Genomic DNA, 21540 nt, shown 5'->3' on the forward strand with positions numbered 1-21540 from the left:
TATCAAGGGGAGTAGATCTTAAGGGTTAATATTGTAGATGGACTACTTTGGAAAAAATCTTTTTCCCTTGGAGTATTAAGAAGTCATCGCATAATTGCCATCTCTCCACATTTTGTTCTAGAGTGCCTGGTTTCTTGATATCAGTGTGAGACCTCTTTTAAATAAAAATCTATTTGTAAAAATCCAGATCTGTAATATGTTCTAAATATCATTGTAGTGTCTTTTAACTATAGATTAAAAATCACTTCATTTTCAACAAAATATTTTGATGTAAACATCAAATGTTTTGAAAACAAAGGGGATCTGTTTTTGTTGTTTTCTCTTTTATCTAATTTTTGTATGCATTTTGTCTGGGCATATTAAATGGTAAAAATATTTATAAGATTTGCACTAGGTGAATCTTCTTAAAAAGAAAATACGGAAGGCCACAGAGTCTGGGAATATTAATATCTTTTTAATAGATTGATCCCCCTTGATTTCTTATTCTGGAGTAAAGGTACAAGTTTTTCCATGAAAATTAGACACACAAATCATCTGACACAATATATGACAGATGGAAAATGATTGATGGGAATTTTGCTTTAATGCACATTGTTCATTGTAATTTTGCCCAGCTTAATGAACTGTGAATTAATAATGAGGAGCAACACATTCAATGTATTATAGTAATAAAGTACTTTTATGGACATTTTTCATGTTTCCAGACTTTCTTGGCCACCCTGAACAGTTTTAACTCAAAGGATTAAAAAATAATCGCTTATTTAACTGTGTTAAAATAGTCAACTTTGAAAAGGATATTTTCCTGTATGAACTTTTTCCTAATTGATTCCATTTTGTTCTGATCAGTAAACTTACCTGAGTAAGCTGCACTATTTAAAAAAATGTGATCTGATAGAGTATTAGATGACATACATGACCATAGTCCATTGTTTTCTGCTTCAACGACATAAGGGAGTAAAGTGAAAAATTAATAATTATACATTTTTTAATTAGGAGAATAGAAAAACTAAATTTCTTGTAGAAATAAGCCCAAAGAGTCCTCGTGTCAGCCCTGCTCCTCTTAAAAGACCGTGATGCTGTAATACCAATGGATAATCTGGGAGACAACCAGCTGTCATTAAAATAGATTTTACCAAGGCAAGGACAATAGGTTGCTTATTAGCAGTGAGAAATCAGTAGTGTTTTAGAAGTGTACCCTTTGGAAAGTGTGAGATATATAATAAATGAAAGCCTTCCATTATTCATTGTTATAAGCCAAATGTAGATTAAATGTACACTACCTTCAATTCAGATATTAAGATATCCTTCCCTCAGTAATTTTATGAGGTAACATGTAGAATGTCAAGCATAGGCTAAGTCATATATTTTATAATCTTTCAAAAATTTTTAAAGCCATGTGTTAACCCTATAATGAATATAAAATGGATCCTAACTGCATGTCTTAGAAAATGTGCATTTCATAGAATTATTTAAGAATGAATCCTTAATAGCCCATCTTTTTAAGTATGTTAGCTGAACGTTATGATTGTGTAATATCATTTTAGGGCATTACCACATTTTAAGAAATAAAATAATATTCAGAAGCATAATTTTGCCAGAATGTAAAATTTAAAACCAGAAATTTGACTTGTGAAAAATCCTCACATGATTATTGGCCTGTTAAAAAATAAAGCAAACCTCACAAACCTAATGCAAGCTATTATGTGCAAAATAATGTGCTAGTTACACAGCCCTCTGGGAAGTGAATGTGAGTCCGGATGCTTCTTTCTTGGTTTATTTCATTCCTAGAGTACCTTTGTTGCAGGTTTTTCTTATGTTCCCAAAGGAAACAAGTAAGCCATCTCAAGTTTAAGTTTTGTCCTCAATAAAGTAAAAAATGTGCCAGATACCATTTGACTGGATGATAACTAAAACTGGACAAATATTTTCTCTCACTGGAGACTGACAGTGTTTTAGTTGTGCTTAAAATTTGTGATTCTCCTAAAAAAGGGTACAAATGAAAACTTATGGTTACCAGGAGATAAGGGGGGAAGGATAAATTGGGAGATTGGGATTGACATATACACACGACTATATACAAAATAGATAATAATAACCTACTGTATAGCATGGGGAGCTCTACTCAATACTCTGTAATGGCCTCTATGGGAAAAGAATCTTTAAAAAATGTGGACATATGTATATGTATAACTGGCTCCCTTTGCTGTACACCTGAAACTAACACAAATTTGTAACTCAACTATACTCCACTAAAAATCTTTTAAAATAAAAAAATAGAGTACTACATGCATTTCTAAGAAATAAACATTATTTTCTTCATTCTTCTAAAATAAATAAAAATAAAATAATGTAATATGTGATTTTCAAGCTTATGAACACCTAAGAATGAAATTTGAAAATCTACATTTGGAATGTATAATTCTTTTGTTCAGAGGCAGTGACATTACAAAAGAACAAAACTTCTCAAACATTTCCCCATTTAGAGTAATGCTGACAATGAGTGTCTGGTGGATCTCAGAGGGGCACAACTGATAATATATTTATCATGCTGCCAGTTTGCTAAGTGGTTTCATATTCACTAAGAAAGACTTGTCAATGGATACTGAAGAATAGATGTGAGGTCTCTGTGAGGTCTTTGTGCCAAGTCTCTGTGTGTTGTCTCTGGGTGAGATCTCTGTGTGAAGTCTCTGTATGCGGTCCCTTTGGAAGGTATCTCTGGGAAATCTGTTAAATCTGTGCTAGGTTTCTGTCTGAGGGTCTGTGAAGCAACATGAGGTCCCTGTGTGAGGTCTCAGTATGTGATCTCTGAGAAAGGTGTTTGCGTGAGAAGTCTCTCTTGGGAGGTGTGTCTGTGAAGTCTTTGTGTATTGTCTCTGGGTCTCTCCATTTCTTTTTTTCTTTTGGTCTCTTAATTTCTTGTCTCACTGTACCTTATGGAAGACGGAGCAGCAAGAGAAGGGCAAAGGGACTTGCTTCTTTCTGTTTTCTTGCTGTTCCATCAGCATCACCTGTCTGTGGCACTCTCCCAGCAGGAGCCAGGGGGGTCCAAGTCCAGCTTCCCCATATTCCCAGAGCTCACTTCTGGGTGCCCCTGAGAGCACCCAGCAGCAGCCAGGCTCAGGTCCCAGCCCTGTCATCTCTTTCCTCTGGGTACCGACCCCTCCCACAAGTCCTGACTCCACTCTCACTGCTCTGCCTATTCTGGAGGCTGCCTTGGGAATTGGGGCCCAGAGGTAGGGCCTGGCTCCAGGGAGAAACCAGGGGTGTGAGCAGTCCTGTGCTCACTCTGCCCCCTCCACCCCAGGTCACAGCATTTCCACGTGTTGAGGGGCCTGACAGGGATGGGGGATGGGGTCCATTTCTGTTGTCATCTGGATCAGGGGCATCAGCTGGAACAGAAATCTCCACAATGAGATAGACACCACCTGGAGCTGTGTCCACCATGCGCCTTGCACATGGCAGGAAGCACCAAATCACTCTAGAGAAATTCTTCCTCATCTCCCTGCTTTTCCATATGGATGGGGGTCAGGAGACAAGAAAAGCTGTGCTAGAAGCAGATCAGTGGAACACCCCTGGATTGCACCCTGCCCCATCCACTTTGCACAGGTCACCTCCACACCACCACAAATCCTGTCTGATTGCTTCTTCACCTACCAGGCTCTGGGGTGATCAAGGACTGGGAGACAGGCAAGGCTTACTACACAATCACAGGCCAGTCCCCACCTCTCCCCTGGAGCAGTCCTTGGGCCATATGTTTATGTGAAGGTCACCAGACTAGGAGTCACATCCCAAGTTCCCTAGTCCTGGCTTTTACACCTATTGTTAAGTTATCCTTCCTAAAAGTCAAGAGGTGATGATGTGTAAGCTTATTAAATATAGTATTAAGAGATTAACCTTCCCTGATTTGCTTTACTTCTATAAGTTTGACCTTCTGTTTTGACCTAAAGGTGGTTTCTCTAGGTCTGTGATCTTAGAGTTGGAATAGGGTAGAGACCCTGGGGTGGGGCCATGATGAGCTACTGGACCCTTAACTTTTCCTCCCCTTTAGGCCTTTAGATGGTGGTTGTATGTCAGGCGGCTGCTCTTTCACAACTGCGCATTTATGGGAATCTGGTACCACTTTGCCTCCTTCCTTGGATACAGTGATTTTTCTACACCTACATCCCACCCTAAATTCACAGTGTTTGACCATCAGATAGTTACTACCCACAGTCACACCCCTATTCCATTCATCCAAAACTCCTTCTCTGGGGTTAACATAGAGTGGAAGGTAGGTGACCCATGAACATAGCCATTCATTTATATGGGACTGGACTCAACATAGCCCTCAGCAGCCTCCCTGATACTCCCCCCACCTACACACACAGAGCTGGAAATGCCATCCTTGCTGCTGCTCTAAAGTCTAGGAGAAACAGAGGTGGGGGAGGGTGATGCTGTACATTTTATTATGCCTAAGCTAAAAGGGGTTCATAGGGCATATCTCAATCCCAGCCTTCATCAGAGAGAGAAGGAACTCTTAAGAGCAGATGTTGGATATTCCCTACCAAGAGATCCAGGGGCAAGATTTCTCCTGTTTCTCAACTCAGAGCCCATACTCTATTCCCCCCAAACTTCCATCCACTTGGCTCTGGCACTTCCTGAAGCCTGAATTGCAATGTCCGGCCCTATCGTGTAAACCTATCCACTACAGTTGCATAAAGTTCAAAGTAGCATAGAAGAAGGAGAAAGACTGGTTGAACCAGGTCCTTGGGTGTGGGTTTCGTAGGTTTTTCCCATCTCATTGTTAGAGTAATTTTGGTTTGTGTAATGACAGTATCATAAGGTGCAATGAAGGGACACGAGACAAGGAGCAAGCTTGTGATGCTACTGTCCACCTCCCTCCATGCCCCTCCCTTCTAGAAGACAAAGTGCACAGCACAGACAGCAGCCATTACACTATGCTTTTATTAGAAAAAATATATGTATATATATATGTATTGGGGAACATTAAATATCTTGGATGTGCTAATGAGAAAATCATTTTCTCTACATGGACTGAATTTTTACTTGGAGACATGTTTTCCTACTAAAGGGAAGACTAAAGAAGGATTTTACTGTCGAGCAGGCAAGACACCTCCCCAAAGATGACAATGCCTTGGACAGTGTTGATGGCGGGCTGGGGCACCTGGAATCCTTGGCCCATACTGGCAGGTACTAACTGGAAACAAACTCTTCTTGGGGGGCAAGGATGGGAGGCACCTTAGGCCCAGCTGCTCATCGTCGAACCTTACACTTTTCAAACTATGTTGGTGTCTGACTTCCCTTTCCCTGATAGTACAACTCTGGCCCTTGGAGGTAGCTTTATGACCGCAGGCTGTATAACCCATCATTCTCCCTTGCTCTGGGTAGGAGGTAAGCTTATGGTAGCCGAAACACCCACATACTGGGACTTGGAATTCCAGTTTGTGTTCATTTAACTTTGTGGCATGAAGTCCATGGTGAATTGCTCTTTTTTCTTCTGGGATCTGTCCAACAGCTGTCATGCGTGCCCGACCCTCAGCAGTCTCACTCTTCAAGGTCGATCTGCTTTTGACTGATCCGTGACTCTGGGCAGTGGCTGATATGGGCTTTTTTTTTTGCAGAGCATCTCGACCATTGACTTTTTTCTTGGGGGAAATCCACTTTAAAAATAGCCTCATCCTTTTTCTGAAGAGGCTTTCTGGAGGGCTATGTTTCTTCTCTGGCATGAGCTGGAGACATCTGCTCCCAATAGAGTCTGTTATTCCCCTGACCTGGGCAGGGCGGCTCATACTTCCAGCTTGAGAGGTCCCTAATTCTTTAAACCTTTCTTCATGCTCTCCTGGTTTATGCCTCCTACAGTCCTCTCTTTTGTAAGTAGGGGCAATCATCTTGCTCTGGCTCTTGCATGAGTCTTGGAGTTTTGAAGTTTTGGGCTCCTGCTGCCCTAGGTGGCTCCTTTGGGCTTCCATAAGGCCACTTGGCTCCTGGGAAGCTAACCTGTCTCTGGTGGGGACTCTCTGGGGATGGCACTGAGGCACCTGAGAAGCCAAGTTGTCTGCAGCAAGGAACCTGTGTTTGGGAAAGTCCTGAAGCTGGTTGTCTGACTGTACCTTTACTTTGGAGTTAAACTCACTAGCAACCTCCATGTTAAGGCATGGCTCACCTGGATGTTGGAAAACAGACAGTCTAGGTAGTAGGAAACTTCTACTGGCCCCTGGCACCTCTAAACTCCTCATATGTACATTTGTGGTTTGGGATTTTGTCAACACTTTGGTTTCCAAGATAACACTAGACTGTGGTTGAAGAGCAGGAGACTCCTTGGCCTCCACAGCCTCCCTGGCCTCTTCACCTCTCAAAGATTGGGATCCTAAGTTCACCTCCATCACTGTTACCCTATGGCAGGGGTCTCGTGAGGCCTGACCACCACTCTCCTCTCTTGGCTCATTCCTGACCATTGCTGAACTTGGACCTGGCTCTAGGCTGTCCCTCTTGACCCATTCCACACTCTCACTCTTCCAGGTTCTGCCCACAAGGCTGAGTGTGAGGGACTGAGAAGGTGGCCTGCCCTCCTGTCCAGTCAGAGAAGCCTTTGAGGGCCCATGGTAGTCAGCAGATGGAATCGCTCCCAGGGCACTCTGGATTTCCTTACACACAGTGGAGGGGACAAGGAGAGGCCTCTTCAGGGTAGGAACTGACTCTTCTCTTATCACCTTCTCTCCTGAATGAGCCTGAGGAGGTTTCTCCAGGAACTCAGCACACTTGACTGTTGAGTGGGACCCAGACACACAGGTGGCTGAAGGGGAAGTGGCAAACTGTAGAATGGTGGAGGGTTGGAACTTTTTCGACTTAAAGAGATTTATGGGCTTGAGGACCTTGAGGGGTAGGGTCCACCTGTTCTTTACCCAAAACCTTATAATACGTGCTTCCAGCACCTCTCGAGTGTCTGGATCAAGGAAGGAAACCCTACAAGAGGTGTTCATGCAGGGTTCCCAACCCTTCAAGCAGTATCTTCCACAGGCTCCAGCAGGCACTGCTTTGCACGTCTCACCAGGAGGGTCTTGACATGAGACTTGATGAAAGTTGCCCTTGCCAGGAAGCCTCCCCAGGCAGCTGTAGGAGAGCAGATGGGGCCAGGATGGCTGGACAGGACAGGCAGGGGTGGGCACCTGCAGCCCAAGAACCCTCCTCTGCCCCCACACTGACTTCATAATGCTCCTGCTCTCCTTCACCCTAGGGCTTTAGCCACGCCCTCCCATGGCTCCCCCTCCCAGGGCTGGGGTCACATTATAGGCTCTGGGAGGAAGGACGACCCAGGAGAGAAGGGGAAAGATTCTTTACCTTTGCAGAAGTGAAACCAGGTTGTGAGTCCCCTCCAGTTCTTCCAGGCAATCTCTGCAAGCTGGAAATCAGGAGACTGGGTCATGGTGGTGAAGGCAGAGGCCTAAGAGTCTTTCAGGAGGCTGAGTGCAATGGCCCTTTAAGGGAAATCTTTGGAGGATTAGACTCTGGAGCCCAAGTATCAGTGTCCAAGGCCACATGTCCCTGACAGTGATGGTAAGTCTCACTTGAAAAGGGTTTGTCCTTTGCAAAGTGCTCTCACGTTCATTAGGCTCTGTTAATTAGGCTCAGGCTCTGTTTCCTGAGGAATAAGCTCTGCCACTGGCATCCTCAGAGACCGTGAAGCTGGGCCCTCAGGACTAGGAGAGATGGAAGCTAACTCTCGGGTCGCGCAGGGCTGAATGGCAAAGGCTTACCTTTCAAAGATCCACTTTTCTTCCTACTCCTGCTCCTCCCCTTCAGCTTTACTTGAGGCTGAGAGATAAGAAAAAGTGAGGGGCGAACACCCAACTCTCACTGTCCTCTATCTAGGCAAGCTGTGTTCATGTACATGACTTTCTACATTTAACTAAAACTCTGTGGGGTTTTTTCCCCTTTTACTTATTTTTAAAGTGGATAACAATATTTTCAGTTTTTCTTCTTTGAAGAGTGCAAAGAAGGTTATTTGTTTTTTTTTGGGGGGGGGCGGGTATTCGGGCCTCTCACTGTTGTGGCCTCTCCCGTTGCGGAGCACAGGCTCTGGACGCACAGGCCCAGCGGCCATGGCTCACAGGCCCAGCCACTCTGTGGCACGTGGGATCATCCCGGACTGGGGCAAGAACCTGCGTTCCCTGCATTAGCATGGGGACTCTCAACCACTGCACCACCAGGGAAGCCCAAGAAGGATTTTTTAAGTTTTAATCACCATAGATTTCTTCTGTCACTGTTCCTCTGATCAAGAAACACACACATTCTCAGACCTAAATGCCCACGTGAGCTTTGTCAGATAGGATTCTGCTTCCCAAGGCCAGACCTCTAGTCCAGCCTCTTCTCTCAGGCTCTCAGGGGCTCAGCCCCAACACAGTGGAAGGTCTCACTTGAGACACCCGCTGTGGGAAGGTGGCTGGTGAACCAGGGCTCAGGGGTCAGCCTTCCTGAAGAGATTGAACTCTTAGTAATCCAGTCCTTAACCATTAGTCACTGCATTTGGGACTTGCCCTGGAGCCCTCTACCATACCTGAACTCCTGGTCTAAGATCTTAGGCTAGAAATCCTCATGCCCACTCTAACCCCTCTCTGGCCTGGCTTTTCCCTAGAAGGATGATGTTCTATACTTTTCTGAGAGTTCCCATCTCAGGAGTCTCTCTACGTGGTTTAGAAAAGTGGAAATAAGAATAAGAAAAAAAAGAGAATCTCTGCTGGGATTAGGCCAAAGGTTTCTTACCTTCCTGATGTTTCTATGTTTCCTAGGTGGTGCTAAGAATAGATTACTCTGGAAGCAGTGGAGTAACATTAGGAAGAGCCCCAGTCCACACAGGAACCCAAGGATGATATCAATCACCCAGGAAGTTGGGCTGGATCTCAGGCAGATAGCAACAATGTCTTTCAAAGAAAAGAGATTCTCCATCTTCTGAACTGCATTGCTGCCCTCAGGCACAGAGCACTGGGAGTTCACTTGATGGCAGAACCCCAGGCCTGCATCACAGAGCTGTGGCCTTGTCACAAAGGGCTCCTGAGTGTGGGGGAGGGGCAATAAGAGAAATAGGCTGAATCACTGCCCCTCCTTCCCTTCCCATCCACACCCACAGACACCTGCACCCTCCTGGGGCTTCCAGATCCCTCCTTCCAACTACGCTCATCCTGTCAGAGAGACCTTAGCCAATTTTCTGTTCATTCCATCTGGAGCCTGGTTCCTTCATCCATTAGAGACCTTTACTTGAGGCCCACCAACTTGATAACTCTTGAACATCTTAAGCTGACCCTGGAAGACTGGCTGTTTCACAGACATTTTTACTCAGGATTTCCTTTGTCCTCAGCTCCAACTTTCCCACATCATGTTTGTGTCTTGTGTAAACCCAGGGATAGAACTTGAATTTCTTTCACACTTATTTAGTTTTGTGAATTTTGAATAGTGTATGTTTTGCCTCATTTTCTATCAGAGGGAACTAGACACAAAAATTAAAATAATTTATTTTTCAAAATTCATAAGTATGAAAGAATTATAAAGAGTTATGTAATAGGAAAGAACAAATCTGCCTCCACATGAGATCTTTTTTACTTTAATCTTTATGCTTTGTTGCCTGAGCTAACTCTGTCCATCCCTGTGATCCAGGCTGGCTCTGCACTTTTTGTAAAACAATGTTGCCTAGAGCCTGAAATATATAGGATAGACTATTTCTAAGGCTCTGACTTTTAAGAGCCCATTCATGGAGATAAAAAGTTGCAGAACAGAGAATAATAATTGTTTTCTTGGACGTTTACAGGAACACATGGCCTGACCAGGATCTGACCCATCTGGCCAGCCTCTAGAACAAAGGATCCAACACCAAGATATTTGCAACAATTAGTCATGCCCCTCCCTCACCTTGCCTTTAAAAAGGCTTTGCTGAAAGCCTTCAGGGAGTTTGGGGTTTTTCCTGGGCATGAGCCACATGTCTTCTTGCATGGCACTGTGTAAACCTTTCTCTGCTTCAAACTCTGATGTTTCAGTATTTAGCCTCACTGTGCATCAGGCACACAGACTTGCATCTGGTAACAGTTAAACCTTCAAATGATGTTTTTGTAAGTTTGTAGTGTTTATAATTCTGGAGTTAGTAAATCTTTAAACTGCACAAAAACTTTTGGGACACACTGCAAACACGCACACACACACGTACTCATGTTCCTTAACCAATCTAGTACTTTCAAATCCAATAATCCATAATTTTCTACTTAAAAAAAATCTTTCATATGTTGTCTCAACCCAACTTCTTAGTTTGCAATGATAAGACAGTCCCCACTCTCCAGATAAATTTTGAAATATGTGGTCTTAATCCATTAGGGCTGCTATAACAATATACCATAGACTGGGTAGATTAAAAACAACAGACATTTATTATCACAGTTCTGGAGGCTGGGAAGCCCAAGATCAAGTCACCAGTATGGCCACGTCGTAGTGAGAGCTCTCTTCCTGGTTCACAGCTGGAGCCTTCTCTCTGTATCCTCATATGATGGGAGGAGGCTAGAGATATCTCTGGAGTCTCTTTCATAAGGCACTAATCCCATTCATGAAAGCTCATAAGCACTTTTGCGTGGCCCCGCCTCCTATCTTTAAGAGGTAGGATTTCAACAGGTAAATTTTGAGAGAACATTAACATTCAGACATGTGCACTCATTCTATACCCGGAAGCTAGGAATGGGTTAGGGTGAGCCAAGGTCCTGACCCTAAAGGGCTGTAGGGTGAAGAGTAGGACTAGGGGTCAAACCCTTGGGGCTGAGCCAGGCCTTGAGCAGCCTCTTCAGATATTCCTAGTGTGTTATGGATGTATTCTCTTTTCTGAGTGTGCCTTGCCTTTCCTGCCCCATCCTCCCAGGCCCCTGAAGCTTCAAGTCCAGCCTGAACCATATAGAAAGGGAGCTTTGAGTCTTACACAAAATTCCCTTATGACATCCCTTAGCAGTAACACAAGATTCACTGAAGGATTCACATGGTAAATATGTCTTAATGCCCCATGAGGGCTTTAAAATAATGTGTATTCTCTGCTTGTTGGTCATAATTTTATACAGTTTTAGTGGGAACGTGGGCATGTGAGTTTATTTGGCTATATTGCCATGAATGTGCACTTTCACAAACATATCTCCTACATCTACTATTTTTCCTACAGTATTTCCCCCCCATATGATATTCTCACCATAATTCAACCTTTTGTCAAAATTTAGACTTAGGTCTGTCACCATGTGGACATGCTTTGTAAGAAAATAGCTTCAACCGAGGAGGTCAGTGGAAGGCCTGGACCAGCTATCTTGGTTCCATGATAGTAAGCAAAGGATCGCAAACTACCATGTTAAGCTTAAGCACAAAGCAAAGTTGATTTAAGCATAGGTACACTCTCAGAGAGGGAGAGAGAGAAGGAGAGAGAAAGAGCAGGCTGTTTCTGAGAACAGGCTATTTCAGCGAAGTGAAGCAAGCCCAAAGCAAAGTATATCGAAGCAAAGGTACACTCTCGGGATGGTGGGGGGGATGCGTGTACTGTTTCTGCAAATTGAAAGCAGCATTCCTATAAAGGCTTACGAGCACTTTTTTTTTTTTCTTTAAACAAGATGTTGAGGGTAGGAGTTTTTATTAATTAATTTATTTATTTTTGCTGTGTTGCGTCTTCATTTCTGTGTGAGGGCTTTCTCTAGTTGTGGCAAGCGGGGGCCACTCTTCATCGCGGTGCGTGGGCCTCTCACTATCGCGGCGTCTTGTTGCGGAGCACAGGCTCCAGACGCGCAGGCTCAGTAGTCGTGGCTCACGGGCCTAGTTGCTCCGCGGCATGTGGGATCCTCCCAGACCAGGGCTCGAACCCGTGTCCCCTGCATTAGCAGGCAGATTCTCAACCACTGCGCCACCAGGGAAGCCCCTTACGAGCGCTTTTAAGGAGCATTTTGCAGAGAGGCGGGGGTGAGTGACAAGGATCATTATTTGATTGACAGTCCTGAGCTATGGAACAAGTTTTCTGCTGCGCATGCTCTCATCCTTGAATCCCCAAGAAATGCCTACTGGGTGGGGGGAGGGCCAAAACCACATGTAATTTATTGTAATTATGGTATAATGAGTTCGGATTTACTATAGGTTATACGCCTGTCTGGTCTGGGCATGCACAGCCTGGAGAAGTCCCCTTGTGTTACTGTGCCTCTCTTTATCAGGATAAGCTGCCCACCACCAGACCATAGTTTCTCCCGTTCTGGGTGGAGTCAAGGGAGAGTCCCCAGATGGCTGCGTGTGACTCAATTTCTTCTTCTTGTCTTTCTCACCACTGTCACCTCCTTGCTGCTAATGTCTGACTAACTACCTAACAGGTCTTCTTTGCATTCATATTTGCTCTCTAAATTTTCTCTATTACTTTATTTTCAATATGTTTTGTTTGATGGGTTTTTTTTTTTGGAAATTTAAAAATCTTATGATAACATTTACCTTGATTTATTTAATTATTGTTCTACTGTTATTGATTTCTGCCATCTTGTTTTATGCTTTATTTTCTACATTTTCTTTATTGTTTCTTTTTTTTCCCTTCTTTGGCATCTTCCATTTTACAGGTCAAGGGTACTTATGCTTGTTTGACATTTGGGAATTTTTAATATTGTAATGGTTTTATACCTTGAATTATGTTAATTTTCTCCTCAATTTCTTACCCGTGGATGAAAAATGTTCCCTGCCATATCAGTACACAAAGGATGTTGCAGTCATCAAGTCAGATGTCAAAGCAGGAACCCTCAACTGTGCACCTTGAGGGGATTCGGGATGGAGAAAACCAGGGTACTGATTCTAGAATTAAGGTGCATATCAAAGGAATGATTTCACGGAGCCCAGATTCTTTCATCTTCTCATACATAGAAAAGTGCTAAAGTCCTTAACTTGAGATGTCTAGTTTTCTTTAATTAATAGTAATCTTTTGATGTTCTGACTACCTGGTTTTGGTTGACTCCTCCCTTAGGTCTTCTGAGTAGTTCCTCAGAGTGATCTGACAGGCTGTGTTCTGGGCTTAAGTCCTCAGAAAATCTGCCAAATAAAACATAATTCTCCTTTTGGGTTGTGCATAGTTTTCAGTCAGCAGTCTTGGCAACCAATGAAGGGGCCCAGAGCAGACTTTTCTTCTTTGCCTGAACTCTATGAGGATCCAGAGTCCTGGCACCAGCAGAGGCTTCTTGGGCCTGTCCGCTTTCTCAGAGAGTCCAGACGAATTTGGGTGAGTATCTCCTGGTTCTTGGATCTCCAGTTTTGGTTGATGATCCTAAGTTGTATGCAGTGGTGTTCAACTCTTCTCTTGAGTAGTAGGTTATCCTTGAAACTTGGTTTCAAGAAGAAGTACCTGGGTCATCCTCAGTGAAATACACTGGGAAGATTTTTACTCAGTTTAAACACTGAGAGCTTATCCTCAGTAGAAAAACACTGGGAAGACTTTTGCTCAAGTGGGTTAGCCTCACTTAAAAGACATTGGGAAGATCTTGCTCAGTGTAGACACTGTGTGGTTTATCCTCAGCTGAAAGACTGGGGAGACTTTGCTCAGGTGAAAGACACTGAGTAAAAGTTGGACTGAGTAATTAGGTGGAAGACTAACCTGTCTTCCTTGAATTGGCTACTTTAATAGAGTTTGTCAAAATAAAAGTGATCTTCACAAATTGAACTCAGAATGGGGAACTTAGCTTTCAATACAAAAGAAAAAGGAACAACAGATTTCCAGCCTCCAACGGATATCCTGGCCAGGTTTATGTCCATACAAAATTTACATTTACAAGTGCTTACTTACTTGGGACTTAAAGAAAATCTTGCCCTAAAAATGACTAAGATAGGACTCTTTTATTGCATATGCAGTTAAGTTAGAAAAAGCTGGCTCGATAAAAACATCTTTTCAGAATTCTGACTTCAAAAAAACAAAAGGCTTTCTAGGGGAAACTTGCATTTCTCTTCCTGTGTCTTTGAAATGTAAGTGTTCTGATATTCTTCTGTGTGTGTGTGTGTGTGTGTGTGTGTGTGTGTGTGTGTTTTGAGAACTTGGTCACTACCATCCAAAAGTACTTATATGGTGTACATTTGGCAGCCAGTCAAATAGATTGGGATTCTGAGTAGTCTTTTGTCTGACTGTACAACTCTCAGGGGCTTTTTGCCATCTTAACCTTCATTGTGTCAGCCTGTACAACAAAGACCATTACTTTCTTAAACTACTTTTGGGAGTAAACTTTCTGGATCTTATTTAGACAGCATCCTTTACACTCTTTTGTGGGGAAGCCACTTGCGTCTTATTGGTTTGAGTCACTATTAAGGTATACCTCATTTATGGCCAGATGATGGATCCTTCAAATTGGAGAAACTTTTAAATTGGTAAATTTTTAGAGAGCTCTCATTATAAACAGCTGTTTCATTGGCTCCTATGGGGGGGCGGAAATGCTGGAAATTAGTCATATAATGGTTAACCTAAAAACTCCTTTAGTTTCAAACAAACCCAAAAAATTGGTTTGGGAAACCTTATTTGTGGTCTCTGCTTCCCCTAAATGGGTCTTACAGATGCTAATAAAAACATTAGAATAATTATTGTTAATTAGGTTAAGTAACAGGGAAAAAAACTGAAGGAAAAGCCTAAAAACTTTTTCCCAACAAGGTGGAAATTTTAAAGGGACTTCTCCTAAACGAATAAGAAATCTTTAGATGGTTATTTTAAAGTGGGATAAATAAAACAGACATTAATGAGATAAATCAAAGATTGGATACAATACTACCTAAGATTGGATGGGCCAAAGGGATCTCCTACTTGTCATCAACATTAAAGGGCCAGACCCAAACAAGTCTGCCCTATTTACCCCAGTTTAAAATACGTATATTTTATTACATGTAAATTTTATACACGTAAAATTACACTGAGATACCTGACCAACAATTACTTGGGGCAAAAGTTAGACCAATTAATCAAGTTAAAAGATTGACAAAAGTGCCTGAGTCCCTTGGTTCAACCACTCTCTGGGGACCCCAGAGTCTTTTTAAAATTGGTGTGTTTAAATGGGCATTGTGTAAGATAATTACCTCTCTTTTGCCTAATTATATTGTGTGGGATAGACATGTTTCACTGGGGAATTCTTCCCCTGCCTGATATTATAAGATGGCATATGAAGGAAATATTAATTAAACATACTAAAGGAAACCAGTGGGATTACCTGAGCCTATACAATATAAAGTAAGAACTGACAGCTAATATTTAAGGGATAATAAAAATAAATAATGGAGACTTTACTCTGGGTCTAACCTGTGCACTCAGAAAGAGGGTCTTTGTTGAATGCCTTATGCAAGTTTTGAAGGTATGATCAATTAAACCATAAAGTTCTAGACTATAGAATTCTGAAATTTCAGTCTAGTTGGAAATCTTCTCACTGATACAGAAAAGCAAGTTAAAGAAAACGTAGTTGGGCAAATCAATCTTTTAATATTATTTAGGTGACAGGCCAGTTCTTTGGGGAATTAAAAGCAACTGTCTTTGTCTTGCAAATCGGTACAAATCAGAAATGTAAATACAGACCACAATGACCTGAGACTGAGCCTAATTAGCTAAATTAGGTAGAACCTGAAACCAAGGTTAAAAAAGGGGAAAAAGTGGCCTTTTAAAACTCAAACGGCTGATTAGTCAGTCAAGAAGACGGAGGAGTAGGAAGATGTGGAGTTCATATCTCCCCACAAATGCATCAAGAATACATCTACAAATGGAACAATTCTCCCAGAGCACCTGATAAACACTAGCAGAGGACCTCAGGCACCTGAAAGGACAAGAACGATCCACACGTAAGCAGGTAGGACGAAAGAAAGAAGAAGGGAAAAGGAAGAGCAGATGAAGTGGGACGTGACCTGTGACCCTGGGCGGGGGAGCGGAGCTGAAGGTGAGAAGAGGTTCCCGCATCTGGGGAAGCAGCGGGGAGAGAAGCTGGGGCAGAAGGAGAAATTTGGTGGCTCAGAGAACACTGCAGCAACCAGTCTGTGGCAGGCAGGAGAGAGTGAGGCCTACACAAGTGGTCTGGCCACAGCTCTGCATGCCCCAGCCGCTGGGGACCACTGGTGCACACGGGGGCTGAGTGTTGGAATGTGGGGTTTGAAGAGCAGACCCAGGAAGGGGAATGATGTTGGCTGTGAGGGGACAGCTCAAGGGGATAGGAGTGAGGAGCTCCACAACAAGGAATGCTCCTGGAGGAAGCCCAGACCAGCAGAGAAGCAAAGTGCCACTGCTGAGTGATGCACAAAGGGCGGGGCCCCCATTGAAGCCTCTCTCCTCACGCACTGGCCCCTGCCTCCACAGGCACTAGGAAGGGCTCCTGCCAGAGTGGCTCACGGGCCCCCAGTCATCATCACCTCAGCACTCTCCTGCTTGGGTGGCCCATTTGCCCAGCTTGCCACCTTGACTCCCTCCTGCCTGACAGGCTCGTACATCCCATAGCCACCCAGCACCCTCTCACCTGGGCAGCCTGCCTGCCCTGATTGCCGCTTCTACATCCTCCTGCCTGACAAGCTCATGTGCTCCAGCAGCCTTGGGAGCAGACGCCAGTGGGTGGCCCACATGCAGAGATGGGGCTGAAACCACAGCTGAGTTCCAGGGGACATGCAACTAAGGAAGAAGAGCTGAAATCTCTCCTCATGGCTGTGCAAATCATGGCATTACACTTCCTCTGATGGCTTCCTAAATTCAGCACCTGGGAACATCCCAATGGACAAGTGCTCCTGCAGCTGAGACAGGTCTGGCTTTAGCAGCTGTGGGTTTTGTGGGCACATACATGCTGGGGTTTGGCCAGGCCAGAGTCTGAGCTGCCTCCGTATCTCACATAGTGGGTCCAGGTACATAATTACCGCAGTCCTGGGACCTGACCTCAGTGGATCTGGGCCAGTGGCCTGGTGAAAATGATGCCTGAGTCACCAGGGCCAGTTGCCGCCATAACCATGGTTAAGGTGGGACTGAGAGCAGTACCAACAGCAGTGTACTTTGTAAGCCCACACAATGGGCGGGAAGGAGACAAAACAGAGCACACCCACAGGTGGACACCTCCAGAGGAGGAATACTCAATGGCTTCTGTCCCAGTGGGGGTGCTCCAGTCCTCCCGACCTCACACCGCAGATCAGAAACACAGCTAAGAAACAGACCTGAGGGCCTCTGCTCCAACGACTAGGGATCAGAACCCAACCCTGACAAGGCAGTGACAGCCACAGAGGAAAGGGAACTTTCTGCTGAATAAAAATCAAAATTAAGAAAATCAACAGGAAAGATCAAACTTGGAAAATGTTTGCAATATCAATATCTGGCAAAGAACTTAGATACAGATGAAAGAATTTTTACACTTCAAAAATAAAAAGACAATCCAATGGGAGAAAATGGCAAAAATATATTTATGGATATGTTATATATATAAATATAAAGTATATGTATCCATGAATATATGCCTATTGGCTATTTGCATGTCTTCCTTTTATTTTTAAGTGCCTAATTACACTATATATATATATATATATATATATATATATATATATATATATATATATACACACACTATTACATATAAAATAGATAACTAATATGAACCTACTGTATAGCACAGGGAACTGTATTCAGTACTCTGTAATGACCTATATGGGAATAGAAACTAAAAAAGAGTGGATATATGTATATGTATAACAGACTCACTTTGCTGTACAGCAGAAACTAACACAACATTGTAAATCAACTATACTCCAAAAAAATTAATTAAAATATTTACATATATTGTATACAACATATATATTAAGTATATATAATTTATATATATTTAGAGATTGCTCCATCAAAGACGTACAAATTATAATTATGATGAGATACCACTACATACCACTATAATGTCTAAAATTTAAAAAACTGTTAATATCAAGTTTTGGTGTGGACCTAGAGAAACATGAATACATTGTTAATGGGCTTGTAGCATGAAAGCTTTAAAGTTAAATATACATTTGCATATGACCAAGCAATTACCTAATAGTTCATACTTATCCAAGAGATATGAAGTCTTAGGTCACACAAATTTGTTCACAAAAATGTGTAACACCATTATTCATAATAGGTAAAACTGGATATGACCAAAATATCCAAGATTTGTTTTTAAACATCTTTATTGGAGTATAATTGCTTTACAGTGGTGTGTTAGTTTCTGCTTTATAACAAAGTGAATCAGTTATACATATACATATGTTCCCATATCTCATCCCTCTTGCGTCTCCCTCCCTCCCACCCTCCCTATCCCACCCCTCTAGGTGGTCACAAAGCACCGAGCTGATTTTCCTGTGCTATGCGGCTGCTTCCCACTAGCTATCTATTTAACGTTTGGTAGTGTATATATGTCCATGTCACTCTCTCACTTTGTCACAGCTTACCCTTCCCTCTCCCCATATCCTCAAGTCCATTCTCTAGTAGGTCTGTGTCTTTATTCCCGTGTTACCCCTAGGTTGTTCATGACCTTTTTTTCCCTTAGATTCCATATATATGTGTTAGCATGCGCTATTTGTTTTTCTCTTTCTGACTTACTTCACTCTGTATGACAGACTCTAGGTCCATCCACCTCATTACAAATACATCAATTTTGTTTCTTTTTATGGCTGAGTAATATTCCATTGTATATATGTGCCACATCTTCTTTATCCATTCATCCGATGATGGACACTTAGGTTGCTTCCATGTCCTGGCTATTGTAAATAGAGCTGCAGTGAACATTTTGGTACATGACTCTTTTTGAATTATGGTTTTCTCAGGTTATAGGCCCAGTACTGGGATTGCAGGGTCGTATGGTAGTTCTATTTTTAGTTTTTCAAGGAACCTCCATACAGTTCTCCATGGTGGCTGTATCAATTTACATCCCCTCCAACAGTGCAATAGGGTTCCCTTTTCTCCACACCCTCTCCAGCATTTATATGATACTGGCACAAAAACAGAAATATAGATCAATGGAACAGGATAGAAAGCCCAGAGATAACCCCACACACATATGGTCACCTTATCTTTGATAAAGGAGGCAAGAATATACAGTGGAGAAAAGACAGCCTCTTCAATAAGTGGTGCTGGGAAAACTGGACAGGTACATGTAAAAGTATGCAATTAGAACACTCCCTGACACCATACACAAAAATAAACTCAAAATGGATTAAAGTCCTAAATGTAAAGCCAGACACTATCAAACTCCTAGAGGAAAACCTATGCAGAACACTCTATGACATAAATCACAGCAAGATCCTTTTGGACCCACCTCCTAGAGAAATAAAAACAAAAATAAACAAATGGGACCTAATGAAACTTCAAAGCTTTTGCACAGCAAAGGAAACCATAAACAAGACGAAAAGACAACCCTCATAATGGGAGAAAATATTTGCAAATGAAGCAACTGACAAAGGATTTATCTCCCAAATTTAGAAGCAGCTCATGCAGCTCCATATCAAAGAAACAAACAACCCAATCTAAAAATGGGCAAAAGACCTAAATAGACATTTCTCCAAAGAAGATATACAGATTGCCAGCAAACACATGAAAGGATGCTCAACATCACTAATCATTAGAGAAGTGCAAATCAAAACTACGTTGAGGTATCACCTCACACCGGTCAGAATGGCCATCATCAGAAAATCTCCAACAAGATTTATATGGGTGAACCAGTTGTGGTATATCCATACAATGTCATATCATACAGCAGTAGAAGGATAGAATTATGAGGAATGCAACAAGGATGAATCTCAGAAACACTATGCTGAGAAAAAAGCTAGACACACAAGAGTATGTACTTTATGTTTCTGTTTATATGACTTTCTAGAAAAGGAAAAATGAATCTATGGCGACAGAAAACATATCAGCAGTTGCCTGTATCAAATATGGAGTAGAGAGTGACTGCAAAGAGGAAAGGGAAAACTGCAAAGGGGGGTAATAGGAAAATTGTCTACCTTGATGGAAACAGAGTTACAAAATATTTACATTTGTCAAAATTCATTAAAGTGGACATTCAAGTTAGTATATTTTTTATATTATACCACAATATATTTCTTTTAATAAAATAATTATGAAGAGTAGGTAAGTGGGCAAAGGACCTGAACGCCAGCTTTAGCTATGTTAGAGCTGTAAAATCAAAAAAAGATCAAGTTGCCCCTAATTTAAAAACCAAGAAAATGCATAGAAGTTGAGGAATAGAGATTTTAACTTATTTTAAGAGTGAGTTTTCTAACAATTAGAGCTTCCTAAAAATGAAATAAACTTATTTTGAGTTGGCAATTTCTTTCTCAGTGAGGACATTCAAGTACAAGAGGACAATCATTTTTCAGGTATGTTGTAGAAGTGCCTTAGAGATTGAAATTTGCATTAACCAATATTTAAGATGATTCAATAACATCAGAAAATATGCTATATTTATATATGCTCTTTTATGGTAGAGTTCTGTCTATAATGTTTTCTAAAATATCCTTTGAATTAATATTTCAATAGTAGTCTCCAGTGCTGCAAATGTAGGCCAGAAAGTTAGATCTGTGCACAGTCTATTTTTTAAGAAGCTTGTAATCTGGAAGAGAAGATAGACAAAAATGTTGTAGCAAAATGCAGTAAGTTTCATAATAGAGATATCCTCATGCTCTTATATGACATGGAAGCAGTGTCACATTCTTAATATGTCATCTTTTTCTGAAATACTTCAGTATGAATTTCTAACAATGATAATAATTAATTAAGGCATGAATTATTTACGGAGAGATACTAGTTATTCCTAAAATATTTGGAGATTGTTTTAACATGAAGGTATTTCTTAGAATACCTCCAGTAAAGTTCCAAAACGTGTCTTTCAAAGCCTAAATGTGTTTGTACAATCCTGAAAACCTCAAGGAAAAATGTGAATGTTGCTGATTATCCACCATTTAAAGTTTTCTAGGCTTTGGCATTTTTCTGTAAGTATAAATAGTTGACTATGAACTATGCAGAGAGTTGTTTTACCTGAATTTCTTTGAGATCCATCAGATGTGGCCATTAAAATGAGTCAATCTCCTCCATTACAACTACTCACTGTGCAGGCTTCTAGTCAAGCATTGGTGGAGATAGCACAGCTCAATTTAAATGTAAAATTCAAGGTAATGTAACTAAACAAGTTAGTCCTATCCTTTTCCCCTTACTTTCCCTTAGAGAGTTTTTGAAGTTAGGGATTTGTAAAATGAAAATATTAAACCAAATGTAATAGCAAAATGTCATTGATATCATTAGTGAAACCAAGCCCAGTTTCCATTTACCCCAAAGTATAAATTGCCTATCTGAGAAGCAGTTCAAATTTAAGTCATGTCAGATTGGTGGTCTTTCTGAGTTTCAGTTTGGAACTCTTATTTGAAGTCATTGTTTCATTCAAGAGCATCTCAATATCAATAGCAGGTTTTCTACTTCAGCAAAAGCCTTGATGTACATCAGTGCCATTGGGTCCAGAGGATAGCCTCTTTGTACGTTTTTTTCTGCCAGTCTCACTGCAATGTTAAAGTCAC

The sequence above is a fragment of the Mesoplodon mirus genome (assembly GCF_964341445.2).
Source record: "Mesoplodon mirus genome assembly, chromosome: 1".
NCBI lineage: Eukaryota > Metazoa > Chordata > Mammalia > Artiodactyla > Ziphiidae > Mesoplodon > Mesoplodon mirus.